The sequence below is a fragment of the Armigeres subalbatus genome, chromosome 3 (assembly GCF_024139115.2).
Source record: "Armigeres subalbatus isolate Guangzhou_Male chromosome 3, GZ_Asu_2, whole genome shotgun sequence".
In the NCBI taxonomy this organism is placed as follows: Eukaryota; Metazoa; Arthropoda; class Insecta; order Diptera; family Culicidae; genus Armigeres; species Armigeres subalbatus.
The window spans coordinates 67,924,321-67,932,173 of record NC_085141.1 but is presented as its reverse complement, the minus strand read 5'-3'; the positions used below and the strand labels follow the sequence as shown (position 1 = coordinate 67,932,173).

Genomic DNA, 7,853 nt, shown 5'->3' with positions numbered 1-7,853 from the left:
ACTATAAATGTTTTCATAACACCTGATTCATAGTAGTGTGAACTGCACACGTGATGTGAGATCCATAGTAAAACTAACCATCAATTGCAGTAGACACAGTCAGTTCTGCCGAACAGCCAGCCAAAGAAAAATTGCAAACCCAAAAAACATTTTTTCGTTTAAATTAGATGGTACGATCACTCTCAATAAGGGATTTGAAACAAATCAACTAATTCATCATTTATCGATTCAAATTTGGTAAGTTTCCACCTATGATTCATTGACCAACATAGATTAATTTCTTGTTTAAATTCCATACATAGGTAACTTATCGACGAATGCAGCAACATCGAATTAAACTTGGAATTGAATCAAGGTTATCGAGTGCATAATATTACGTGTAAGAACGAAATCCTTCATTTGGGTGATGAAACGACGATGAGAGAAACAATGTTGGTAAGTTTCTTCAACCAACAATTCCATATCAAGCTCCAACAATAATGATTATCAATTCAATTAATTCCAGAAAAAAAGTATACGCAGAATTCAACCGAAAATATTATCATGGAAGTGCACTCCTCCGTGTCAATAGAAAAGATGCTCAGGTCCAGTTTCAGCCGAAGTTCCTGCTTATTGTCCACTGGCGTTCAAATAATCCATCTCCCAGTTCCTGAATTCACACGAGACGGCACAAGATTAGTTTTATACAAACAAATTTCCTCCTAGATGTGGGAATTTGAGTGATACAACATGTATACTGTATAAATATATAATAAAGTGTTATCAAAATTATGTTTTCTTCCTTTCACATAATTGAAATCAGAATTATTATCAAACATTATTAAACAAACGCATAGTATTTTCTCACCATATTGTAGTAAAATGAACCCTCATTCCGTGGTGAATTCCACTTTGTGTATGTGCTATGGTTTATAGTATACGTGACGTAAGCATAGTAAAACCTACTGTATTCTAAACCAGTAAACAGCATAGTAAAATCCACTGCTTATCTGGTCGATTCAAATACATTTCGTGTTCTACCGAAATCAATTGGTAGAATGTTTTCAGCATTACCCTTAATATAGTAGGCGTTACCATGTTGCTTTTCTCAGTGTAGGGAGTGAGTGCTAGTAATGGACCCCTTAACGACTAAAATTTACTTCAGTCGCTTCGCTAGAGCGAGCCGTTTGACAAATTGTAGTTCTGCTGCACCAGATGACAAGCAACAGGTACCAGCATCGTGTTTCGTACATAAAACTAGTCAAAACATTCATTTTTACCAATAAAAAAATCATTTTAAAATTATGTAGCTAGCATGCCTATTATGGTCACGTGGTCATACGTATTATGGTCCCCCCATTTGATTTACATGTTCCATTCCCACATGTTCCTTTTGCCTATAATGGACCCCCCTTGTGTGCTAGTAATGGACCCTTTAGCATATTTACATTTACAAATTAGTTAATATAACTAAATTTCTGTTTCCCTGTCCATAACAAATGTATGGAACTGCTGTCCTATTACATGAAGCAACTTCACCCGACGGAAGCTTGCAGAAAATGGTCGATTCCAGCGTTTAATTTGGGATTTTGTTCAGGGGGTCCATTATACGCACGGGGTCCACTACTAGCACTCACCCTATATAGAAATTACTATGGAAATCGCAACTTATGAGAAAGTCTGTTCTGTGGGGGGTGGACCATACACTATTTGAATATAATCAACGAGTTAACTTTATAGATTACTTCCTAAGCTGAAAGTCATTTGTTGTTTCGGAGCGATCTGATTTTTGTAAGCTAAGTTATAAAGAAAACAAAAATTCTCATTATGGAAATTGATGCCATTCTTGTATGGGAAAAATTGAATTTCCCATGATTCATAATTACCTTTTTTTTCATTCAAGCCAATGAAAACCCATCGCAACAGCAACTTTCCTTGCAAGAATCAAATCGTTCCACAACAAAGACGATATTTTCAGTTGCTAAATTGTTTTGGTAAATGTTTTCATAGTAATTTTCATATAAACTTTAAACTGCTTGTGCTCAGTTAAATTACAACCAAATTAACTAAAACTTTAAGAGGATTGAGGATTGAGAGATTGTTAAAAAAGCAAAAGTCTTCGTTTAAGCCTAGGGGAGCAAAAAAATCTAAATTGGATTAACTCTAATATCCAAGTTGCTGACCCTTGATTCAAAAAAATATCTAGAATTAAAAATTTATAGCAGTAATAAAATTCATTTGATTGAGCTGAATATAAAAAAATATTCCTAAAACATTCTTTTAATGACAAGTTTGAACTAAACTTACAACATAAGAATTATTTTACTACATATGTGGGTACATGATGACAAACTTGACAATTTATTAGTCCTGAATCGAAATTGCTAAGTTCTCTAACATACAGTATGCGTTGTAAAAAAAAGCCAGATACAATAATGGGCGTTTCAGAGTGGAGACCAGGGTAGAAATATTTCACAGTCAATGCAGTGAAAAACATGGATCTCAGTATAATCTGCAGTCGCCTTCTTCGCCGCCGTGGTGAGTGCGACTGGGTGCAGCCGAAAAATCATTTCCAACACCGACCTTTCAATTTCGCATTCAGCCACTCACAAGTCACTCTGACATGCTGCTCAGTTCGCTCCTTACCATATGACTGTGAGTGGCCCATTTAAACGCGTGGTGAATTTTTTCAATTTGCTGGGTGAATGTGTACATTTTGCTGTGGTAGATTTCATCTTCGCGGCGCAGTGGGTGATGTGAGTTCTGTTGTTTACTTTTCTGCCTCTCTGGGAATGTGAGGTTGATTTCAAAGCAGGAAGAAAATAAAAACATGATATAAAAAAACATCACCTTCATCCAGTGCTGCCGAAAATTTACAACCCTGGTGGAGACATATTCAGGGTTGTTACGGAGATACACGCCATTTTCACGCGACGTGAAATCCAATCCGCGCCAAATCCGCGCGAACCCTGCAACTTTACACATGTTTGTACCAAAATGAAAACCGCAGTTAGTATTACATCCCTTGCCTATTCATCACTAGAAGTACTGAGGTTGATGTCGCGGCCGAGCGAATGCCTTTGACATCCGTCGAATCTGTGTACTCGCAAGTATGTCCAGCAGGAACATGTGGCTCTATTAGATCATAATCAAAGTACCAAAGATTGGTATCCTAGTAGTCTCTTTTGTCACAATGTTATGTACTGTAGGTTCTGTATATCGAGCTCAAATTAAGATAAAGAGTGGAACCAATGGCAATGCACTCAGAAGTCGATTGCTTTGATCAAGTTTCAATGCATTCAAATAATTCAAACTTTTATTCGTATACACCCGATTCTGTTTTTACACGGATTTTTTACACGGCCGTGTAAAAAATCCCATACAAAATTTTTGCAAAGTTGCTCCATTTTGCATGATTCGTCGAGAAATCATAAAACTTTTTACACGGATTTTTAAATTTTGAACCGAAAACTTTTTTTACACGGAACGTATCCCCGTGTAAAAAAAGAATCGGGTGTAGTGGTAAAACGCGAATACGAGGGCTTTGCTACTCGTCGAGGCTTCTTCTTGGCGGATTTGCTGTCGATGGGACCGAATCGTGGCTACGTTGAGGGAACAGTAGTGGTAAACCATGAGGACGAGGGCTTTGTTACTCATCGACGCTTCTTCTCGGCAAACTCGGACCCTCTTAACAACGCGCGGAGTTTTCTTTGCCGGTCTCACGGCTTTTCCAGGAATTTAACCCTCTGATAGTTGAAAGTCTCTCATTAATCACTGCACTACTCGGCAACACAAAGTCGCAGTCGATCACCGTACCACGTGAGTAGGGATCAATCGCGTCTACGGAAATTTGCACAGTCCGTGGGTCTTTTCTTGACTATCTGAACACGGCTCCCAGATTAGTCGATCGCTTCCTCTTCGGATCCCCGATTTTTTTCTCTTCTCTCGTCCCCTTATTCGCTGTTCGGCTTCGGCAGCGGATATGGTGCTGCCTTCTTCTTTTGACTCAGAGTGTGTCCATTGGTATCGCATTCGGTAACAGATTTAAACGAACTTTTCTAACGGAATACTTACCGATGGACAGCAACTCCACGAAACGAAACTATACGTTACTAAGCAAAACCTTTCAATACATCTGGTCCGTGGATACACCTGAAATCTTCACACAGTTTTGCATACCATCCATCGTTGCTTTTATCAGTCTCGTAAGCTTCCCGAGAAAGCTGTTCTCGTCCATGCTCTACGTTTATGCTACCATACACCGCCTTGAAATCGATAAACATATGATGCGTTATGACCTGACATTCACGGCATTTTTAAGGGTTCTTCGAAGTTAAGTGCTGCTTCCTCTTTTTGATTACCACAGGTTTGTCAGTCAAGATACTCCAATGCGTATCCCTGCACATCTCGGCTCACGGCACGAAGCCTTTGCGGGATTCGTTGAGCTTCTTATTCTCTTGTTTCTTGACAACGGCAAAGCTGTTCCATTTCCTCGCAATCCGCTTCTTCCAGGCGACGTTTTTTCTCCGGAAAAAGATGGGTCTGCTGTCCCATACCCAACGTTGCTCTCCGCTTTGTCGTTAATGGTTGCTTTAACTGTATCCCTGCAGTCCTGAAAAGGGAGCACTAGAGCTCATCCTTTTATGGTAACGCTGCCTCGAGATTCTTGTCAGTGATTAGAGTTGATAGGTTCTAACGCCAACAATGTCGGAGAAGTGCCGTCCATCAATCAAAACGTGGTCGATTTGTGATTTCGTCTGCAGTGGTGATATCCAGGTGTACCGATACAGAAGGCTGTCTTGGAAGTAAATGCTGTGAATAGCTATTTTGATTCCAGTGTTGCTGATATTTCCTTTTAACCATAGAAAATGATTCTTCTCTTGATTGAAAGCTTGAGATCATGACGAAAAACTCGTTCTTATGCGATCACACTCTGTATAAATATTCATCAAATCCTCCCACACGACATCGTTGCACTGTACTTGACCCGTGAACAACCTTTAGAAACACACAATAAATCGTTGCCGCATCTTTGCATGGGGTGAGGCATATGGTGATATGTACATACATTTCAAATCACGATTCACACTTTTGATATAGGTAATGTGAAGGAGGTTCGTCGATCTCTTGAATAGAAGTAAAGTACTATAGAGCGGAATTGTCACTGATGTCGATAATAAAACATCTTCTGATTCAATGATAAAGGTCCTCCAAAACTGCGAGGTTCCTCTTTGCTTATTTGGCAGAAACACCCGTCTACTGGAGGTCATTGGTTTGAGTCCCTGAGAGATTGTAATTACCGACTATCATTTTTTTTTCGAATTAAATCATACATCATGTATATGTAAATTTAGTCTTGTTTAATTACATATTGGAGATTGGGTAAAATAAGCAAGTTTTTCCGAGAATTATGAGAATACAATCTAGGGTCTTTTGCATATGTTGACCATTTATGATATATATGTTGAATAATAGCATGCCATAGAATAACAGCGCCTCTAGCGTTCTTATACCTAATTTGCTCCTACTATCTAACACTAGTAATATTGCATTGCAAACCAAACATGCAAGCTAAACCACGAAAGACCCATCAATTGTCATGTGGGTATCGATAAAAATCGCACCACGAGTAGCCATGGTCGTGCATTGTGCAATGATGACAACAGAAACCGAACAGAAAGTGATTTTCCAAGTTTGGAATAGAAATAGCAGGAAAAATTGAAAAAACCACCCACACAATCAAACGCCATCGACATTCCGCGATTCCGATACGGATATTTCATTGATGAATCGTATCGAGGGGCCTTTCAAACATTTACATTCTTCAACTTTCCTTCGCGAAATGGTAAGAATTGCATCAGTGATCCCCTCGCTCGAGGATTCTATCTGCAAATAGTTTCCCGCCGTTCATATGAACAGCGATTCATTGCAATCTGATCAACCTCCACTAAATATCAATCCACCTAGTATGTAGCACAAATACCTACTGCCACGTGCGTTGCCGATTGCGATGCCCATCCCACGAGGTTACCGCCAGCTTGGTTACCTGGTGCACGCCAACAGTCATAAACACACTCGAGCAATTTTCCCTGACAACATTCGCCGAATTGCTAAGGATTTTGTTTACGTCTAACCTCAATAGGGCGCGCATACGCTCGGCACGCGCAGAAGGCAAAACAGTCAAACTCACACATCCGCTCACGGGTGCTGTGGTGCTGCAGGATATTCGTTAGGGTGCTCGCGGGGTCATTGGTGCACATAAATCCATTCTATTATTGTGCTGTGTGCTGTGCAATAAATTGAATAAACTTATGGAAGCATTTTTCATGGTGCGCGGTCAAAGCATTCATAGCCATTCATTTTTTTTATTTGTCGAAGTAGCCAGAGTATATTCGCGCAATCATTTGGATGGTTGAAAATCAAAGTACAGATTTTTTTTTCCTAGAAAGGGCTATCCACAAATGGTCAGCACACCGGCCGCATGCACATCTTCCTTGATTGCACACATCAAGCGAGGACGACGTCCTCTTCCAAGTTCTCTGCTCAACATAATTTTTGCTGGCTCCTCTTCCGGTATACGCACTACAAGTCTAGCCCACTGTAGTCTGCTCTGAATGTCTGCACTGTCCATGATCGCATATTTGTAACATTTGCATTTTGGTTGATTTTGTAAATCGTTTGTCAATCCTCCCCACAAACTCAACCATTTCCAACTTACCACAGATAAGCAAGATAGTAAAGCCTATTTTACTGTTGTGGGATTAGCTGCAGTAAATTGAGCTTTCTGAACGATTCACAGGCTTTCTACAAAATGAACAAAAATTCGAGTGCTACAAATATGGGATCATGTACAGTGTTTTATTGTACACTTGATATAGCTTTGTGATTAATGCTCCTGCGTCATTTTCCATCACGTCGCCAAGTATTGAAAACAGAGTTCTCATATAGATTTTGCAACTACGTCTGTGATTTCTATGCCGGGGTACATTTCGCGAAAACCGAAGAGCATCACGAATATATGATAGATTTAATATCTCAGCAGTTTCTTGATGGATTTTATTTTTTTTACCATTCGATCAAGGAAGAGTCAACGCTTCTATATTCTATTCTGAAAACATTGATTTTAATTTTTCATCATCAATAATTGTTGAAAAGTTTAGAAATAGGTAAACCAACCAATCACATGCGTGTATCGCTAGCACAGACATCAAAATTGAGCAACTTCCGGGTTTGATTCCAATCCTCTGTTCGAACAAGATGATTCGAAAGCGAACACAGCCGCGTTGCATCGAAGGCGCCGGTAGCGGATGCAACGGAATACCATCAGCATCGGAGGTGACCTTCCTGCTGCTGACAATTCAACCTCAACGATGGCATCTGCTGTAGTTTTGCGGGAAATCAACGTGTGGTCGGCTAGCAGCAGCAGGCAAGTGAATTTGTCTTGTAAGTTTCGGACTAAAGATTGACTGCTGTTGAATTAGTGAATTGAAAGATGCATGATTAAAAGTAAATTGGTCCTTTTCAGGGCCAAAAAAATACATAAGAAGAAGTGACGAGATTTACAGTAAAATGGAAAGGGAAAAGTTTTCGAAGAATCACAATTAGAGTGGACGCAATGAAGGAGCATATTATTGTGATTTTGTGATTTTGTGGAAAAAACATCGAGTGGTGATTTTTGGCAGCAGTACGCTGTTGTTGTAGCATGCTGTTAGTGATTTCAAATGCCCATCATTAAAATATATCGACCTTTTCGTTTTACATAGAAGAAGTTTTAATTTGGCGTATTTGAATTTTACGATTAGGTGCAGTTTTCTAGCAAAATTCTGACTTTTAAAGCTTTCAATGTCTGCAATGTCTGTAAAGGAGCATTATTG

General features: G+C 39.4%; 1 long non-coding RNA gene across 1 annotated transcript; it reads left to right on the top strand.

Annotated features, from left to right (window-relative positions):
• On the top strand, positions 1-714 carry LOC134225921 (uncharacterized). The gene is made up of 3 exons (XR_009983352.1): positions 1-237; positions 303-435; positions 506-714. It is a non-coding gene; the product is annotated as an uncharacterized LOC134225921 (long non-coding RNA).
• Positions 715-7,853: the final 7,139 nt, after the last annotated feature.